Here is a 21,879-nt window from a genome sequence, read left to right as displayed (position 1 = left end):
CCTATTGTTGGGATGGAGATCACATAAAGTATCACAGCCTCATTTATCTAGGGACATAGAATGTGCTATAAGTTTGAATGGGGACAGTGCCCAGATGCTCATGTCTTAAGCATAGGAAGCCCTTTTCAGTTTGACCTTAACTACCCGCTCCCATGCCCAGCATTCCAGTATAACCGTATATGGTAAAGTTGTCTGGGCCTTCGCCCTCATTATTAATATCTCCAGCAGTGGATCCCCATTGCATGGTGCCCCTCAACATTGTGGGTTCCCAGCTGTCTTGGTCGTCCAACCAGTGGACTGTGTGCTGCAGTTGTGCAGTCAGATAATAATGTTCCAAGCAGGGCAGTTCCAGACCTCCTTTCCGCCATGCATGCTTCAATGTAGCCAGGTTAAATCTCTTTCTCCCAGTGGTCCACAACAACTCAACAATCAACCTGTTGGGATCCAGAAAGAGCCTCCTATATATATCAAATAGGGTTCCTTGTAAGATATACAAACATTGAGAACTATTACCTTTACTAAGGTGACCTTCCCCATCAGGGAGAAAAGGAGTGTATTCCAAACTTTTATTGTAGGTTTCAGGCCGCCAATCACTCTGTCTATATTTGCACCTCCAAATCCTTTAGCCTGGTGTGTTATCCGAATCCCCAAGTACCTCACCATCTCCGTTTCCCAAGGGAGGTCGATTTGAGGCAAATCCCAATGGGAGCAATTTTGACTTATTACAGTTCATGTACATCCCAGTGAGTTCACCAAACTCGGCTTGAACTGCTAGCATGATAGGGACCGAATATGACGGGCTACGCAGGTATTAATGCATCATGGGCATAGAGTCTCCCTGATTTGACTACCCAATCCCTGCAGCACCGTTCTCAATCAGCAGGCCAGCGGCTCCATGGCGAAGGCAAAGAGCACGGACAAAAGGGGGCACCCCTGACAGGTCCCTCGGCTCAAATTAAAGCCCATCAATACTATATCCCCCACCTATCACCCTTGACATGGGGGTTCAATACTGAAGCTGCACCCATCTTATATAGGTCCCTCCAATGCCAACCTTGAGTAGCACCTCCCACAAAAACTCCCATGACAGGGAGGCGAAGGCTTGTTCGATGTCCAGCACCATAAGCACACACTGGTCGTCCTGCAAAGTAGGTGAATGCATTACCAACAACACGCTCCATACTTAGCAACGGGTATTTCTGTGAAGGATTCATCCACACTGGTCTTCTGTAATCAACTGGGGCAGGTACACTAACAATCTTGTAGTCAATATCTTACTGAGCCCATGCGCTAAACTTACCCGCAATGCTAGTTGCCTGTTTTTCTGGCCCCCCAAATTGTGACCCTGTTGGCCCCACTCACCACCGTCAGATGTTGCTGAAAGAGATAGCACTTCCACTCCCAGTGAGCAATTGTGGAGACAATTGTCAAAGCTCTTCCACACCCTGCATGTTGTAGACACAGGCTCAATTAGATTGTCGCCAAAATTGTTGAGTAATTCAGGCAGAAGGTTCAAGCTGGTAAGTAAATCTTATTTAGGCTCATCCATAAGGAAGGGCCAACACGTCCAACCTCTTAAGCTCCCAGAGAGCAACTGACATCCTGTGCAATGCACAGGTGCTGACTGTGATTATTACACTAACATACTAGCATTCTATCCCACGTAAATGACATTCCACAACAACGCTAAGGAATTAATAATAAGCACATTATATATTTATATATATGTGTGTGTGTATATATATGCCACAGTTTCACTCACCTGATTTATATCGGGGTTTACCATGCAAAATAAAGATTGGACTTCCTTGCAACTTGCTGGTGCCTTTCATTTCGTGCAAATGCTGTCCAGTGGAAGGGAGGTATCCCGAAACGCTTAGGCGACGCACATGTGGGGAGATGTCCTAAGTGAGCAGCCCTGTCTTTGGCCTGACCTCCGGCGAGTGCGTTCCACCAGAGCGGCAACCTCATGTTTAGAATATGTGTGGCCAAGCCCAGGCCACGACTTCGCACCACCACGAGACCCGAGTGGGTCCGCAGCAATGGACTTACCAAGCACAGCGGAGCTGGAGGGGCCTGTTTGCATTTTCAGGGCGGCACTTCGAACATTGTTTGTCCCACAAGGGAATTTTATTTCACAATCTGGAAGCCAGCGCCCACTTGGATATGTAAAACAGGACTCCAAGTCCAATCATGCCACAGTTTCACTCACCTGATTTTTATCGGGGTTTACCATGCAAAATAAAGATGGGACTTTCTTGCAACTTGCTGGTGCCTTTCATTTTGTGCGAATGCTGCCCAGAGAAAGGGAGGTATCCCGAAAAGGGTATGCGGTGCACATGTGGGGAGATGTCCTGAGTGAGCAGCCCTGACTTTGACCTGACCTACGGCTAGTGCATTCCATCAGAGCAGCAACCTCTTGTTTAGTGTGTGTATATATATATAAATATAAATAAATATATATATATATATATATATATATATATATATATATATATATATCAAAGCTCCTGAATGCCCCCTGGCGAAAGCGCCTCGCACACTGGCGTTTGTCGGGTAAGGTGGGGATATATCTCCCGATAAGATTGCAGTTCTCTTGTCGACCATTAAAAAGCCTGACGCGTTTCTGAGCTACTGGCTCGTCTTCAGAGGCTTCGACAAGAGGATTGTGTACGTGACACGCCCATAAATACTCCTGTTCGCCCTCCATTGGGCTGCCCAGCTGTGGGATACGCAAGGTTCTCTGGGCCTTGTGGTCCGTGTCACGTTTAATAAATCCTGGATGGATGCACAATAATTCAAAACTGTCTGTGAAAGCCCGGGATGGGCCTCGGAAGCGGAAGTGGGGCAGCCTTGAGCTTTGAGATAGACATATGTCAGTCTATTACAACTGGTTTCAAACCAAAATCAGTGTTTATGCCGACAATGCCAAAGGATGGGCTGGATCTATTTGCCGAATGTGTCACAAGAGACCTTAAAGATCTTTCCATTTTAAGTACCAAACAAAAATATTGGGAAAATCAGGATCACACACGCAAATACAATGACCTAATGGAGAAAATAAAAGCAAGGTCAGACATTGTGGTAAGATGGTCCGATAAAGGTGGAAACATTGTGCTCTGGCCTCTTGAAATGTACAACAAAGAAGCAATGAGCCAACTGCAAGACAGAGAATGCTACACAAGAATCAGCCCCACGCACATTGTAGGTATCCAAGAAAAGTACCACTATGACCTGTACAAATGGAGAGGCAAAGGGCTTTTGAGCAAAAAGGAATTCGAATTTTTGAAAAACGATTACCCAGTAACAGCGCAACTGTACCTAATCCCGAAGATACACGTAGATGACAAAACACCACCGGGAAGGCCGATAATCTCAGCTATAGGGAGCCTGTTTGAGAACACGAGCATATTCATTGACCAGTTCTTGCAACCAGAAGTCAAAAAACTACCTGCCTATATAAAGGACACAGGAGATTTCCTATCCAAAGTATACGATGTTGAATGGAAGAAGGAATATGTGTTCATGACATTGGATGTCCAAGCTTTATACACAAGCATTACACACAAGGATGGCCTGAACGCCATCAAACATTTCTTGGGAAAGAGACCCATAAGCTTGTTTCAACACACGCAAATGCTTTTGGAAATGACAGAATGGTGTCTCACGAACAACACATTTATGTATGTTTGATAGACTGCATTACAAACAGGTACAAGGTTCGGCCATGGGAACTTGCTTCTCCCCCAGCTATGCGAATCTACATATGGGCTGGTGGGAGGAGCAGGTATTATGGGTACAGCACAAAGAAATTATGAAAAACAATGTGGTTGTGTACAACAGATTCATTGACGACATATTCATTTTGTGGGAGGGCAATGTGGAGAGTGCTGTGAGATTCACAGAAGAACTGAATGAAAATGGTTTAAATCTTAAGTTTACCTGTAACACCAGCACAGAAACCATACAATTTCTAGATATAGAGCTGTTTGTGGAACAGGAAAGGATTCAAACACGCACATACCGCAAACCAACTGCAGGTAATGGGATTCTGCATGCCCACAGTTTCCACCCCACCTCACTCAAACAATCAATTCCATATGCAGAATGCCTCAGGATGACACGCAACTGTAGCACAACTGAGGGTCTTGCCAATGCTAAAAAGAATCTATTCTCGAGACTCCAACAGAGAGGGTACACACCAGAAACATGCAAGAAAGCAGAAGTGAAGTGTAGCACCAAGACTAGAAAAGATCTAATATTTCCAGTGGCAAAGGAAGCCGTTATGAAGAGCCAGGCAAGACAACCCCCCAGGCTCATAACAGGCTACAACCGGTACCACTCGAACCTCCGAAAAATCCTAAAAAGGCACTGGCCATTAATACACAATGACTCTACTATAGGGAGCGAGGTAGGCGAGAGTCCACTGATATCCTTCAGAAAAGCCAAATCAATGCGCGACGCCCTGGTGGTCAGTGCACCAGTTCTGAAAAAGAAGAAAAATTGGCTACAGTCCCAAAAGGGGTTCAAAAAGTGCATGAAATGCAAAGCCTGTATGCATGGCATCAACACCACTGAGGTCCAACTACCATTCAGAAGGAAAAGGTATTCCTTAAGGGAACATTTCACATGCAAAACCGAGTTTGCTGTGTACGTATTGACCTGCCAGTGTGGCAAAAGATATGTAGGATCTACCATTCATCCCGTCCATGTGAGAATTCTGCAACACTTAAGGGCGATTGCAAACCTGGACCAAGCATACCCAGTGGCGCGACACATTCATGAGTCACATGGGGGCAATGCAGATGGTCTAACATATTTTGTTATAGACAGCATCCCCAAGAACCCAAGAGGTGGTAATCGAAAACTTGCGTTACGCCGCCTGGAGTCTAGATACATAGTTCTCTTGATCTCCAAGATCCCTTCAGGTTTGAATGCGGATGAAGCCCTTAATGTCCACATTTAAGCGAACACTGTATAGCGTTCTGCCTGCTTCCACTTTCCCGAGTACCCTTGAACAACTGCATTTTATGTTATTTTCACTGTAAATACACTGTGCACACAAATATCACTATAGGGAGATGACATACAACAGTGCATCGAACATTTCACACCATGCCAAACAGTAGGCAACCCCCCCCTTGTTGTTAAGCAGCACTTGTAATGTAATATAACAGTAACAGGTCCCACTCGCTATCCCTTATTCAGCAGGAGCATTAACCTCTAAACATTAGTTTAAACTGCGCTAGGATTAAGGGCCAAACAGAGCGCGCGCACCGCTTTACTCTAGGACTCACCGAGTCAGGATAGCAATAGGTGTTGACAACCCCTTCAGAGCGCGCCAAGGAATCTGGCAACTTTGAGATTACAGCGCCAACCCAATCAGCATGCTTATATGAGCAGACATGTCCACCCTGTATGTAGGAACACACGGGATTCGCTGTTACATGTGCCTGACATACATGCACCAAAAATCAGTGGAAGGATGGAGTTTGAAATGTTCGTTTTCACAGTAATGTTGAACACAATTAATCACATTGTATAATTTAAGCACGAATTATGTTGGTCAAATATGCTGCATATTTCTGTTATATGTGGATTTAACAGTAACAGTAGAAAGACTTCCATGATGTGGTAATGTGCAAGTCATATATCAGGCAGCGTCATCACCTAGGGTGTAACCATGTAACTATAGCAACTGCCATTAGCAAAAACTGAGCCTACCCAATCAGTGATAATGTGCTTCTGTATATATAACCTTAAATGTCAGTATGCATTTGTTAGTGAACAAGGCGGCAGGAGTCCGTCGAAACGCGTCTGAGCAGAAACTGAACTAAGGAATAAAAAACGTTTGAATTGAAACTCACGGAGTCAGCGCCTTCTTTCATCAGAAGTTCGGTATGGTAAAGAATATATATAATATATATAATATATATAATCCAAGGCTCAGGGCTTTCCAGGACGCACTCGACTGCCAGCTGACCTTCCGGATAGTCTTTCTGATGAGACCCGCTTCGGCATCTCAGTAATTGCTTTAAAAAGTCTGACGCGTTTCAAGACTCCATTGCCTCTTCTTCATGGACTGCTTTACTGTCCACATCTCACAAATTGGGACTCGCTTAATGATGTGACGTCAATTAGCCCATAGTGGGCCGCGCCCAGCTCGGTCATTCAAAGAATTCTGGGGCTGGTAGTTCCTTGTTCCAAAGTGCTTCGCCCACAGTGGGCATGATTGTGAGTCTGCGTATTATTTATGCTTGTCTTTCCCTTAGTAGGGTCAAAATGTCAAATGCAGGCATAGTTTCTCCAGCTGGCTGTGCCCAAGGGTGTGAGGAAATGTTGAGTGCATCCTGGAAAGCCCTGAGCATTGGATTAGAAATGTTAAACACGGTTGCTCGGGGGGGGGGGGGGGGATATTCGACAGACAACCACGAAGGAAAATTAAATAAATAATTAATTTTCCCTCGTGTCCCCTGTCGAAATCCCCCCACCCTGCCCTACCGCTCTTACCTGCACTGGCCGCTGCTGCTGTTACATTTCATGTATGTACTCACTTTTAGGCATGTGTTGATAGAGCATGTAAAACACCCCTGTACCCACCATTAATCCACTTCCACCTACAGATGAAAGAGACAGGTCAACAATAGGTTTAAAACAGAAACGTCAAGCCTATATTTCAGGAACAGCCAGAAACCGGAAGAGGCCTGTTGAAAAACACACACCTCCAGTGACATCACCCCACCAAGAAATGTATCGTTGCGAAGGGGAAAGAGTTGGGTGTGAGAGAGGAGTAAAAAAAGAAAGCAAAGAATGTTTTGGGCAGGGACATTCCATTTCAATGACCTGGTGGCAATGCAGTATTATCACGTGGTGATGTAAATGGTCATGTGAGGCAGTTTCAGGATCTAAGCTTGAACGTCTCCTTTAGTAGTATCACGCAGGGTAAAAAGCATTACGCACATCTACACAGCTGATCAGAAAGCAAGTTGCTAAATCTTTATTTTTTAACACAGAAGAAATGAAAATAATTGGCTGTTGGCTACTAACTTCGGTATGGTTAAATTATTTACTTGGTGTGCATTTGTTGCTTTTATTGTCGCCACAAAGACTTGCACCATCTATGAATGATGTTCTGCTCTGGCCCCAAGAGACCACTGCTGGTTAGGCGGGCAATCTTCCCCAGGCAGCGTTCTTTAATGAAGCCACGTGTCGCGTTAAGGGTGAGGCTGTCGGCATGGGCTGCAAGTTTAACAGCACGGATTGCTGCACCATAGCCTGTGCTAAGAAACAGGCCATGCCCACACTAATGATCAGGGCCCACACAGTTGATGGCTTGTGCAGTAGGGGCCCTAGTCCCAGCAGAGTGGCAGGTGGGGGGGCGCGACAGATGGCAAACAACAAAGGAGAAACATAAAAAAATGACTTACTTGCTACATTTCCTCTCTTCTGCTCCGTCCTCACCAACACAGGCTCCCAGAATCCCATGCCAATCCTGACGCTGCTCTCATGCTGTTGGCAGCATGAAAGCAGCATCAGAATTGGCCTAAGCACCAATGATTTGCACTACCAGTGAGACTGAGAGCCTGTGCTTTCTGTCTCCAACCCGGAAACACAGCTCGGGTTGGAGACAGCTTCAGTGCGCATGTCAGTTTGGCAGTCCTCTGTCAGCCAGCCAAACTCACATGCGCACTGACAACTAATATTATAAAGAGACAGCCCAAACCTTTGAGGCGGGTAATCTCAGTAACCACAGCACCAATCACAACACCCAATACAGCAGTGGAAAGGGCAGTTGCAGCAGAAGGACATAGGCTATGCAGACGCCCACCATATACATTTAAAAGGTAAAAGAACCGTGCCAGCAAAGTAGTCCCTTGTGGGCGTGTCTGCGTTGTGCTGTGGGCGTGTACTGGGGGCGTGACAAACGCTGGGGGCATGACAAACGCTGGGGGCGTGTGCTACGTTCCGCCCTTCATGCCATGTAGGTTGTACATACAAAATAATCATATTGTGTGCTGTGGGTGTGTGCTGGGGGCGTGACAAATGCTGGGGGCGTGACAAACGCTGGGGGCGTGGGCTACGTTCCGCCCTTCATGCCATGTGGGCGTACATACAAAATAATCATATCATGTGCTGTGGGCAACTGCTGGGGGCGTGACAAACGCTGGGGGCGTTTGCTACGTTCCGCCCTTCATGCCATGTGGGTCGTATATACAAAATAATCGGAAAAATAATACAAGGCTCACATTCGCAGCTTGCGCCGGGCCTCAAGCAAGACCACACGCAAATGAGCGTGTCTGCGGAGAAAATTACTGCAGCGTCTCCACTTTAATTTACACACAGCGACCAAAAAATGCACGGGAGCAAGAGCGTTCAATGGGCGTCTGCGTTCAGCTGGAGCCGCGCCAATTACGCAATGCGCCGCATCAATAGGCGTCACAAACGACAATGGGCGAGGCAATTTCGGATTGCACGGGAGCAAGGGGCGTACACAATGTGCGCAGCAATCGGCAGCCACCAATCGCCACACATTCTAAAAATAGGATACCAATCGTGCACCTGTGCGTATGCCTTTAATGGGCATCTGCGTTCACCTAGAGGCGTGGTAAGTAACCGTTCGCTTGACTCCCTTGGGGGACTGCCCGTTGTCTCGCACATACTAGGGATGAATGCAGTGTGTGCCTTGGCCTGGGTGCGTCTCAAAGGGCCGAATGTAGTGTGTGCCTTGGACTGGGGGTGTCTGAAAGGGCCGAATGCAGTGTGGGCCTTTCCCTGGGTGCGTATCAAAAACACTCGGGCCGAAGACAGTCGGTGTGGGTCCTAAACAAATAATAAGAGCGGGGAAAAACTTTCAAGGCTCCCACAATTCTAATTGTTATACGTTCGCCGCTGGGCCTCAAGCGAGGGCACACGCGACTGAGCGTGTCTGCGGGGACAATTACTGCAGCCTCTCCTACGCGCTGTCACTCAACTCTCTCATTAAATGAAATTACACGCGACTGTTAACATCAACCAGGGCTGCAGCTGGGCCTCAAGCGGGGGAGCGCGCGAATGAGCGTGTATGCGGGGACAATTACTGCAGCCTCTCATACCCAGACAATGTCGGGACGGGCTGCTAGTATATATATATATATATATATATTGGCTGCTTTGTTCATTTCATTTATAAACTTTATTCGATCTTTTATATAGAGATCATAAAAGTACATAAAATCACTTACAAAACAGTTAAAATATAACCAGTCACAATACTTTCAAAAAACCGAGCTCCCCTTAATCAAAATTCAGATAAAATACATAGAACTAATAAGCTGTAAACATATAGGCATTTCTCATAATTCAATATTAAAGCACATATTTCCTCTTCCTCATACATGCCCAAAGTGAGGATGCTACTGCGAAACACGTAAATGCATTCGGGAGCGATTTAAAAAAAATACAATGCAACCCGGCATTTACTAAAATGATGCCTCTTTAAAATTGGAACAATAAAACACTTTCTTTGTAGGGCATACAAAGTGCAGAAAAATATCAAGTGCAAATCATTTTGCATCGACTTAGAGTCACAAGGGCATTTTGATAAATCAGAATGCCTAAAACTTCTGTCTGGATACCCCAGCATTAGTGGAATTAGATTTAGACGGAATCTCCTTAGAATAAATTTATGGTGTGAGAGTGGGTCCACTGCCAGATAGGAAAATTCACCCTCCACAATTGGGGGAGTTAGATGATACAGCCGAACCATCTGTGCACCAAAGTTCTTCTACCTACGGACGTATTGGGCCCTCGTCTTGTAAATCTCGGCCAGCCTACTCTTGGAAAAGTCCCAGCATGTCATTGGAAGTCTAAAGAGGTTCGACAAGCCTAAGGCGCTAAACTGCTCTACATAACGCATCCAGCCACACTTGCTATGGTTCTCCAACTTGAGGAGATCGGTAATGATCCCTTGATTCAGGGGGACTTTGTCCCTACGCCAAATCGAGAGCCACAGCATAAGTGGAGCCAAACTAATTGAATCTGATATATGGGACATCTAATTCGATGTGAGAGATATAATTAGAGTATGACTGTGGAAGGGAGATAAAAGATTTCTGGAATTTGTTTTCAGCTAGCTGTAGTAATTCAATCGAAGCCATGCCCCATACGCCTGCCCCATATGTCACAGCCGACATTGTTTTGGCTTAATAGATCTTTTTTATAGTGCCCAGAGGTCTGGCACCCAGCCGCTTAGTAAAACTTTTTAATGCCACTAAGCTCCTTTTCTTCGTCAATGCTCTACTTTCCACCTGCCGTTTCCAGGACTAATTGTTATCGAAGAGAACTCCTAAGTAGGAGAAAGTATTAACCACTTCAATTTTCTTAGAGCACATATAAAACTGTGGTGTTTTATCATTTTTCCCTGCCCCAGCAATTAAAATGAATGTCTGTTTCATTTACCTTTAGGTCCAGCAAACTCATAAAAGCTGCATATGCTGTTATCATCCGCTGGAGCCTCACCCCAGTTCTTGAGCGCGTCCTCCACACCATTTGTGTAAATAGAAAATTCAAATTCAAATTCAAATAATCTTTATTTCGATCATCGCAGATCATCAAAGATATACACAAAAACACAGCATAAGATTTATAAAAAGGATTCCGGGTTAGAAAGTTTAAAAGTTCGTAATTACAGTCTAGAAAAGTAAGTACATATTAGATTAAGATTAAGAGTTAATAAAACATGCCTAAATAACATCCTTTATGATTCTTGTGCGTACTCTCCACATTGCCAACAAAAATTTCGCCATAACAAACACTGTTGGAGGTGTTACGTCCGTTTTAAGCACTCTGTAGGCTGGGGCATAAGATCGAAAACCCAGATTCCTTAAATAGGGGACCAGCCAGTAGCTCCTAATCTTACTGTAGGCTCTGCAAAACAGGACCACATGAAGGTCGCTTTCCAGTTTATAGTTGCATGCTGGGCAGTTAACCAACCCCGAGTTACCATCCCAGGATTTAGTAAAGGACCTCAGCGGAAGCGAGCCGTATCTCCATTGCAGAAAAATCTTTCTTGCATACACGGGGCACATGGCATCTAAGACATATTCCGGGCTATAGGAGTCTTTTACCTTGATAAATGTGTCCGTCAAAGAACCTTCCCGGATTAAGCTCAGAGATCTCTGAAGCATAAAGCTGTAAAACAATCTGGAGAGTTCTTTCCTCGGAAGCCTAGTGGACGTCACTTTCGGATTACACCATAGTTCAGGGATTCCAAGGGTTGTACACATGTCCCTGATGTATTTCAGCCAAGGAATTTTGGACGCATGTGTTGACCTAAGTATCTCCTGTAATTCACTTCTGTAGTGTCCCAGGTCCTGACTACTCCACAGACGTCTCCAATATGCCAAAGGTTTAAGGCCCAGTTCTTCAGTTATTGGACGAAGTGCCAAATCCATTCCTAGGGGAAGAAGAGGGCTACTCTGTGGGAGGGCCGCTAGTTGTCTAATAAAATTATTTTCTGCGACCTGTATAATCTGTAGCGGTGTATGTCCCCATAACTCGGCCCCATAGGTGATACCTCCTCGAGCTTGTGCTTTATAAATATGTATTGCAGGAGTCAGAGGGCGCAAATAGGATTTGTTGGCAATTCTCGTAATAGCACCAGCCCTCTGGATGAGTTTAGTGGTTGCCTTAGTCTTGTGTGGTAGCCAAGTTAAATTCTGATTCAGAGTTATACCCAGGTATTCAATTACGGAGACTCTTTCTAGGGATACGGATCCCAGGCAGGGATTTGGGCAATTTTGGGTTTTTTTGCTGAGGATCATGAATTTGGTCTTGGAGGGGTTTATTTCTAATCCCCTTTCAACACAAAACTCCAAGAACCCATTCAAAATTCTCTGCAGTCCCATGGGTGTTTTTGACAACAGCAGGGTGTCGTCCGCGAACATGATCGCAGGCACCCTGCTGTTGTTTAGTTGTGGTGCGTCAATATTAGGGATCCTGGTTAGATGCTCTATCACCCCGTTCGTAAATAGACAGAAAAGGGTCGGGGCCAACACGCATCCCTGCCTTACCCCTCGTTGGACAGGGAACCTATCTGTCAGTCGACCGCCCTTTCCATATCTTACACGGGCATAGTTGTCTGTATGTAGCCTAATTAGAATCTGGAGTATGTCCCTGGGTATGCCCAGGTCTGCCAGTACCGCCCACAACTTGGCCCGCGGGACCAAGTCGAAGGCGGCACGGAGGTCCACAAAGACCGCATACAGTGCCCCACCTTCTAAAAGCGTCGTCTTCCAGTACAAGATGTTTAATCTAAGTATTTGATCAACTGTTGAGACTCCTTTTCTAAATCCCGCCTGGAGAGGGCTCAGAATGTCAGTCTCCTCCATCCAGTTTTGAAGCCTGTCCAGGATTAGTCTACCAAACAGCTTTTGAGTTATATCAATGAGGCTGATTGGGCGATAGTTGACTGGGAGCAGAGGCGACCCCTTTTTAAATATCGGGACCACCTCCGCTCCCAGCCAACTATCCGGTATTTTCATCCCTCCCAGCACTGCATTGAACAACACCATCAGGTAGGGTGCCCAAATCCCAGGTTCCTGTTTAAACAGGTCACCCGGCACCCCATCCAAACCCGGGGCTTTTCCGGCGGAAAGCCCTGCTATTGCCACCCTGATTTCTTTGATGGTAAGAGGGACAGAAGTGCATGTATTGTGGGTGATTGTTGCTACTACCTCTTCATTTTCAGAAGAATATAGCTGCTGGAAGTGATCCTGCCAAACATTCGCCGCAATGTTTGGTTCGATAGCCGATGGGAGATCCCCACTTCCATGATTGATTGTTCTCCAGAATCTACGGGAGTCCCTTTCGGCTAGTGACTCCGCTAGGTTCTCCCAGTGCCGTACGTCCCACTCTATTTTAGCGTTAGCTATGAGTGATTTGTAAGCACTCCTTTTGGAGCGGATCTCCTCCCTAGTGCCTCCTTCTTTTATAGTAGAAAGAAGGTCTCGTTTTGCCAGTCTACAAGTACTGTTGTACCAGGTGTTTTTGGTCGAACCCTGTGTTCTCATTTGCCCTGCGCTGAAGAGGTGGTCTTCGAGCTTCTTACTTAGGTGTAGATGTAACTGAGCGAAATCCTCACTAACATCTTTCGTGGGGTCAAGGTTCCCTAGGTCAAAAGCCCTCTCGAGCAAAGGAATAATCCCTGCGTAGAGGGCAGATAGCTTCTCTCCATTGGATGCGAGCCTTTCCCATCTTATCCGTCTCCTGTTGTTCTCCAGGAGGTGTCCTCCTATCGGTTCCGGGGCACAAAACTCCGTCTCTCCCGAATAAGGGACGGTGTAATCTAACTCCAAGGCGTTGTGGTCACTGTCATACCTGTCTATTATTTTAAAATCCACTACCCTTTTCCATGCCTGCATTTGTACCAGGAAGTAATCTAATCTAGATTGTCTCCCTACTTTGTTGAATGTACATTTGGATGGGATGTCAGACCTAGTACGGCCGTTACAGGCTCTTAAACCAAAGGTGAGATTTAAAGTATTTATTTGGACGGCCAGAGGTGTCCATGCTCTAGGAGGGGGTGCTTCAGTCTGAGGGACCTGCCAACTTGAATCCTCCTCTAGGGAGGGTCCATCAAGTAGACCAGGTAGTGGCTCAAAGTGTGAATTGAGGTCGCCCCCTACAAGGTAAGGCATATCCCCAGGGATGGATTCTAGGATGGTCGACAGTGTTTCTATAGTTTTAGAAATAGCCGTTATTGGAACTGGCCTGGAATAGATGTTTATGACTAATAATTTAGAGAGACCTGGCCATTCCAGTAAGACTGCCAATATATCGTTTGAGTCTACTGCATATCTTGAGGCTACACAACCTAGATCCGAAGCGACCCAGGTTGCTAAGCCCCCAGATGGGCGACCTCTCCCCCCCCATAAAGCGGGTATTGAAAAGGTCTGGAATCCCGAAGAAGTCGTCTCATCCCTTGTCCAGGTCTCTTGAAAGAGACAGACGCCCTTTGAGTGTATTAACTCAGCCCATGAATCCGAGTCTATTTTGTTTGTGAGGCCGGCTACATTCCACGAAAGTAGTTTTAAAATTTGAGACGCATGCTGTGTACCAGATTGGCTAATTCTTAGGCTGGTAAAGCCTGGACTTAGGGCACTATCTATTTGCCTTTCATCCATCAGAGGGACTTCTAAGATACTATCCCCTTTACTTAAGACAGAGGTATGATCTAGAGGCCCGTTATTGGATTTCTCCTCTCCAAAATTAAGATGGGATAAGACATGGTTGCTTTGAACAAGCCCTAGTGGAGTCTCAATTGTCCCTGCCGCGGAGACCATCTGTCAGTCCACCATCTCAAGACAGTCATAACGGTTGGACAGTGGTAGAAATGGTGGTGGCTGATGAAATCTTGGGGGCCATGGCTCCTCTCTGTCAGATGCACCCCTTCCCCTTCGCCCTCTCTGTGCGATCTCCCATCCCTGGAAGTTGCTGTATGAGGACGGAAGGATAGGGGGCATTCGTAGTTGGTTAAAAGGGGTTCTCCTCCTTCCCTGAATGCCCTCCCAATTTCCTAATGAGTCCTGATTGTATCCTCTCCTCTGTGTATTGTTTACATAATCGTTAGCTGGATAAAAGAACGAAAGAGGGACTGGATAAATGGTACTTCCTTCGTCCTCCAGGGAAGAACTGCAAATAAATGCGACTGTACCAGGTTCCTTAAAACTCACTAGTATGCAGTCACAATTGTTTTAGGTCTCCTACCTACCCACGAGACTCTTCTTACCATGCGAATATCGCTGGTCTTGCCACTAGGAAGCGGTCTATGTGTTGAGAGCCAATTAATTACTTTATTTTTTAGTGACTCCCCTGTCTCATGTGAGTCTGATTTTAGTTCGGGTACCCCTACCAGAATAGCAGTGTATTGAGCTACCTCGGGTGGGAGATTGACAGTGACTGTTCTTAGTGGTTTTACCAGTGGGTTGTTAGTGTTAGACGTGTTTAGGTTGGTGTTCAGCAGATGTTTAGGGGGACTTTTACGTTGTGAATTAGCCTGCGTATTCTCATTAACTATCTGTGGAAGTTGTTGCAGGATAGGGAGTTGTTTATTGGAGGCTTCCCCAGAAGTCACCAGATTTGCCGGTTTAGCTATTAATTTTGGCGGTTGGTTACTATTTAATGTAGTATTTTTAGCCAAAGCAGATGTTGTTCCGGCCTCGTTGGCTTTTGTAGGTTTGGGGGGACCCATGTTAGTGTTGTGTTTTGGGTCAGTGATGGAGGGAGTGGGTAAAGGAGCCCCCGATTTCCAACCCTCCATAATTTGTAAGGCAGTCTTCTCAATTTTAATTAATCTCGCCTCCATTTTTATTAATCGGGCTTCCAGAGGACTTATTATTGACTTGAGAAGGTGTCCTATGTCAGCTAATGTTATGTCCTCTTCAGCTATCTCGGAATTATGTTCAATGGAGGGGGATGTCGGAGCAATGAGAGTGTCAGTAGGGAGTTCCTGAGTGGGGTCAATTGATAACACAGATGATGATCTATCCTGGGAATTACGATCTATATTAGTTAAATTATGAGTTGACCCTACCTGTAGGTCCATTTTTTTTATTTTTATTTCTTTAGCACCTTGTTTCCTAGTTCTCCTTTTTTGAATGGCTCCCTCCCTTATCCCTCGGTCTGTGCTAGTCGACCCTAATGATTTTGGGGTATCAACTATAGTTTGGGTAGATTCTTCCCCGCGGGGGATTGGGCTTGGGTTTATTGTACCAGTATCCTCTCCCAATTCTATAGAGACTGGTGGTTGGGTGATTTGCGTTAGAGGGAGTGAAAGAAGGCTCATATCATCTAGATCACTTAGTGTTCCTTCAGAAAGATCAGCACTAATGGTTCGCTGTTCCCCCCCACTGGCACCGAGCTGAGAATTAACTACGGGCCGCATGGCCTCGGGAGTTTTTGCCGTTGCTATGGCCCCCATCGATGATCTCCTGATCCAATCTATTTCCTGCGAAATGCGTCTTTCCAGGAGGGTAATATCGTCTATCAAAAGGGAGCCGGCCTTCGTAAAATAGTTGTCTATTTTGCCTTGATTTGGGGCAGATGTACTGGGTCCGTTAGCTGCCAGGCTTGCTTTGCTCCTTGTCTCCATTTTGCTCATAGTGGGCAATACGGCTCAAGGGCGCCCAAAGATGATACAAAAATCCCTATGCCCAAAAATCGGTATGAGGGAAGTACCTGGTGTATATGGAGTGGCCCAGTCCAGTCTCTCACAGTCTCGAACGGCCTCAAACGGCCCGCTCTTTGCCCGGTCTTCGCCCCGGGCGCTCCCGCGCGCTTCAGCGCAGCGGATACACTGCCCTCTAATGTAGGGCTAGGACTGGGCAGGGCGGAGGGCGGAGGGCGTGGCCGGCAGGGAGAGCGGCCGCAGGTGTTGCACGCAGGGACTCCTGGGCAATGGAGTCCCTGCTGGGCTGCTCGCAGCCCTGCCGGTAAACGAGGGGGTCAGGAGTCTTAGGTTCCCCTTCCAACGCCACACACGGACCTCGGGCGCAGCGGGACCCGCGCAGCGGGTCCGGCAAGCTGTAGGCTGGAAACGATGATCCCACGACGACAAACAAGAAGGTGCCTCCAACAAATCCAGTAAGCTGTAAGTCCCGCTGGAAGAGGGGAGAGGGAGCAGCTTTGGCCTCAGTCAGGGGGCGTGGCCGGCAGGGAGAGCGGCCGCAGGTGTTGCACGCAGGGACTCCTGGGCAATGGAGTCCCTGCTGGGCTGCTCGCAGCCCTGCCAGTAAACGAGGGGGTCAGGAGTCTTAGGTTCCCCTTCCAACGCCACACACGGACCTCGGGCGCAGCGGGACCCGCGCAGCGGGTCCGGCAAGCTGTAGGCTGGAAACGATGATCCCACGACGACAAACAAGAAGGTGCCTCCAACAAATCCAGTAAGCTGTAAGTCCCGCTGGAAGAGGGGAGAGGGAGCAGCTTTGGCCTCAGTCAGGGGGCGTGGCCGGCAGGGAGAGCGGCCGCAGGTGTTGCACGCAGGGACTCCTGGGCAATGGAGTCCCTGCTGGGCTGCTCGCAGCCCTGCCGGTAAACGAGGGGGTCAGGAGTCTTAGGTTCCCCTTCCAAAGCCACACACGGACCTCGGGCGCAGCGGGACCTGCGCAGCGGGTCCGGCAAGCTGTAGGCTGGAAACGATGATCCCACGACGACAAACAAGAAGGTGCCTCCAACAAATCCAGTAAGCTGTAAGTCCCGCTGGAAGAGGGGAGAGGGAGCAGCTTTGGCCTCAGTCAGGGGGCGTGGCCGGCAGGGAGAGCGGCCGCAGGTGTTGCACGCAGGGACTCCTGGGCAATGGAGTCCCTGCTGGGCTGCTCGCAGCCCTGCCGGTAAACGAGGGGGTCAGGAGTCTTAGGTTCCCCTTCCAACGCCAAACACGGACCTCGGGCTCAGCGGGACCCGCGCAGCGGGTCCGGCAAGCTGTAGGCTGGAAACGATGATCCCACGACGACAAACAAGAAGGTGCCTCAAACAAATCCAGTAAGCTGTAAGTCCTGCTGGAAGAGGGGAGAGGGAGCAGCTTTGGCCTCAGTCAGGGGGCGTGGCCGGCAGGGAGAGCGGCCGCAGGTGTTGCACGCAGGGACTCCTGGGCAATGGAGTCCCTGCTGGGCTGCTCGCAGCCCTGCCGGTAAACGAGGGGGCAGGAGTCTTAGGTTCCCCTTCCAACGCCACACACGGACCTCGGGCGCAGCGGGACCCGCGCAGCGGGTCCGGCAAGCTGTAGGCTGGAAACGATGATCCCACGACGACAAACAAGAAGGTGCCTCCAACAAATCCAGTAAGCTGTAAATAGAAAATAAAAACAGTGCGAGGACGCAGCCCTGACTGACCCCTCTTAGGATCTTAAACGAGCCAGTCCCCTCCCCATTTTTCCCATATCGGACGGATGCAGAAGCATCTGAGTACAGTTGCCGAATGAAATCAATTAGGGGCTGGTCCAATTCCACTTGTGACATAATATCCTAGAGTTTCGGGTGGAAAACGCAGTTGAACGCTGCCGTTAAATCCATAAAAGCGGAATACAGTTTCCCACCATTGGCCCTCACATATTTATCGGTAATAAGAGCAAGGTTCAAACACTGATCCACGGTGCCCTTCCCCTGTTGAAAGCCATACTCGGTTGACATTAAAAAATTCCTATCAGATGCCCAACATTCATGCCGCCACAGAAGGGGACAACCCATCAATTTTGCAGTTGTGTCAATGAGGAAGATGGGTCTGTAATTTTTAGGATTTCCCTTATCTCCCTTTTTGAAAATTGGGACTATTAGGCTCGTCTTCCATGACGGGAGGGGACCCAATGTCGCAATTTTATTAAAAACATTTGTCAACAAAGGCACCCAGAGAACTGGATCCGTTTGAAAAAAGTCAATTGGGACCCCGTCGGACCTGATGCTTTCCCCTTACTGTAGGCTTCTAGGCCCAACTTAACCTCCGACATAGTGAATACTAAACTTTGTTGAGGATTCGTGGGTTCTACAATGTGAGGCCTGAGGTCAGGTAAGTTGGTGGAAAAATACTTGAATAATGGGTCACCCAGTAGTCTTCAGATATATGTGAGTCTAAGGTAGGGTCACCTTTTGTTTTAAAATAGGGAATGAGTTTGTTGACTGTGCACAGACGTTGACTCTTAATTTTAATCTGTTGTAGCGTGCCGCAGAGGTCTCACCTCGTCGTCCTTGAGGTGTTGAAATCAAATAATCACCACTGCGTCCCTACTAATTTCAGTTGCGCCAAGAGGGTCGCCCCTCAATTAGTAGGGACGCAGTGGTGATTGTTTTAAAATAGGGCACATTAATTATTGCCCAGAACTCTTTGCTGCTCCCTGAGACCGACAATGCCTCTAGACTGGCCCATATTCCCTCCCTCCTTACCCTCTCCCTACCTTTCCTTGTAGTCCCTACGTAGCAAAGCAATTAATAACACATCCCTCGGTTGTGTTTTTAGAGTAGTCACTAATGCCTTTCTTTTTTTTTGTACAAGGGGAATCAAACCACCCACTAGCCATTTTGGATCTATCGGGCTTATACTGCGTTAGGGAAAGTTATTATATTATCCTATAAGGAGAGTTGTTTGAGTCCAGACATACTTCGATACTGGTTAGCGCTTTGATAACCGTCTCGGTAAGGATATTCGCACTCTCAACTTGGGCCCACTTTAATTGATAACCATTCCTTCTGTTGGTTATAGGTGGAGCTATTTCCTGTTGTCGAGGTGTTTCTCTACAGGCAAAGCGGATTTCGCAAGTTAAAATAGCGTGGTCACTTGTGCTGTAAATAGAACATTCGCATTGATACAACTATCATTTAGCTGGGTTGAAATCAAAATGAAATCTATGGTGGAGTTGTGAGCGAGATGCTGAAAAGTTTTAGGTAGGGAATCAGTGGAAGAGGAATAGTTGTCTACAATCACCAAGTCCCTAGCCGAAAGTAAATGATTCAGTCTGTTCCCATAGACACTATGGGCCATATGTAGGTAATCTACATTTACCGATTCTAAAATACAGAATTTTACCGATTCGTTATTTCAGAATCGGTAAATGGTATGTAGGAAACAATTCGGTAAATATTACCGAATCGGTACGATTCGGTATTTAAGAATCGGTATTTACCGATTCGGTAATTCCCATTCATTCCTATGGGCCTCCAGGCCCATAGGAATGAATGGGAAGCCATTCACTATTACCGATTCGCTAAATACTGAATCGGTAATAGGTGGCACATATTCAAGGGTGGCAGGGTGTAAATGGTGTAAATGTAAATGTAAATGTAGTTGAGCTTATATAGCGCACAGCTACCCGCAGTGGGTTTCCCGGCGCTTGCTTAGGGAACCCTTCCTGGTATTCCCCTGTGAGATAGCAGGGTATCCACAAGGTGAAAGTCAGGCATCCCGCCACCCTGTTGCACCCCTGACTTGTGCATGTGTGCACATGTGGCAGACATACATGCCCTAGGTGCCCTAGGGGCATGTATGTCTTCCACATGGCAATTTTAAAAAAAGCACAAAATTGCTTTTTTAAAGGTTTTCGATATTTACCACCAACTTGTAGGTGGTGGTAAATAACGAATCCTGAATGCAAGAAGGCACTCACTTGAGTGCCTCCTACATAGCTTTTTGGATTCGGTAATTACTGATTCCTTAAAATAAGGAATTGGTATTTTACCGATTCCTTAAGGAATCTGTGATTACCGAATCCTTAAACCTGCCTCCTACATCTCAAACCCTAAATACCGGTCGGTAACGGCCGAAATTCGGTAATTTCGGCCGTTACCGACCGGTATTGGCCTACCTACATATGGCCCTAAATGTAAAGTGTTGTAATGAGTTTCCCACAAGATCAGTCCTACCACATACCCTTTGTGAGCTACATTTACAGGGGTGGATATTTAAATCCCCTAGCCAGATGATATTTCAAAATGGCGTCCACTTCCTTATCTACCTCGTCCACAACTGAATGAATATTGGGGCCAAAATGGTTATTATAAAAGTTTATCAGAAGCCAGGATCCTTGAAGTTGCTGGTCAGTAACGAGGATATGGATTATTTTCTATAAACTGTTTTACTTTCAGATCCGATGTATTTGGGATCAAAGTTAACGGACCCCTCTTTGCCCTCCCTGCTAAAGTTTGGATAGCCCTCGATTAAAAATAACGGTATCCATTTGCAACAAGCATTGGCATAACCAATAGGTCTGATTTTCGGACCTTATAAGTATTTAGTTATTCAGCACAATATCTTTGGTGCAATAACATCAACTGTTGCATGGCTAAACACTTACAAGGTCCCAAGGGCAAGACCTATTGGCTATGCCAATGCTTGGATGCAAGGCAGAGGGGAGAAGGCGGCAAGGCGGAGGGGAGAACGGTGCACGACAGAGGGGAGAAGGGTGCAAGGCAGAGGGGAAAAGGGTGCAAGACAGAGGGGAGAAGGGTGCAAGGCAGAGGGGAGAAGGGTGCAGGCAGAGGGGAGAAGTGCGCAAGGCAGAGGGGAGAAGGGTACAAGGCAGAGGGGAGAATTGTGCAAGGCAGAGGGGAGAATGGTGCAAGGTAGAAAAGGGTGCAAGACAGAGGTGGAGAAATGTACAAGGCGGAGGGGGAGAAGGGTGCAAGGGGGAGGGGGAGAAGGGTGCAAGGCAGAGGGCAAGAAGGGTGCAAGGCTGAGGGCGAGAAGAGTGCAAGGCAGAGGGGAGAAGGATGCAAGGCAGAGGGGAGAATGATGCAAGGCAGGGAGAAGGATGCAAGGTAGAGAAGGGAGCAAGGGGAAGGGGAGAAGGGTGCAAGGCAGAGAGGAGAAGGGTGCAAGGCAGAGGGAAGAAGGGTGCAAGGCGGAGGGGAGAAAAGTGCAAGGCAGAGGTGATAAGGGTGCAAGGCAGAGGGGAGAAGGGTGCAAGGCAGAAAAAAGGGTGCAAGGCGGAGGTGGAGAAGGTTACAAGGCGGAGGCAGAGAAGGGTGCAAGGGGGGGGGGAGAAGGGTGAAAGGGTAGGGAAAGAAGGGTGCAAGACAGAGGGGAGAAGGGTGCATGGGGAAGGGGGAGAAGGGTGCAAGGCAGAGAAGGGTGCAAGGCAAAGGGGGATATGGGTTCAAGGTGGAGAAGGGTGCAAGCCAGGGGAGAAGGGTGCATGGTGGAGGGGAAGAAGGGTGCAAGGCAGAGGGGGAGAAGGGTGCAAGGTGGAGGGGGAAAAGGATGCCAGGCGGAGGGGGAGAAGGGTGTAAGGGGGAGAAGGGTGCCAGGCAGAGGGGGAGAAGGGTGCAAGGAAGAGGGGGAGAAGGGTGCAAGGCGGAGAAGGGTGCAAGGTGGAAGGGGAGGGGAGAAGGGTGCAAGGGGAGAGGGAGTGGGGTGCAA

Source organism: Lissotriton helveticus, chromosome 5_1, assembly GCF_964261635.1.
Source record: "Lissotriton helveticus chromosome 5_1, aLisHel1.1, whole genome shotgun sequence".
Lineage (NCBI taxonomy): Eukaryota > Metazoa > Chordata > Amphibia > Caudata > Salamandridae > Lissotriton > Lissotriton helveticus.
The sequence above is the reverse complement of the archived record's forward strand: the minus strand, read 5'-3'. Positions refer to the sequence as shown.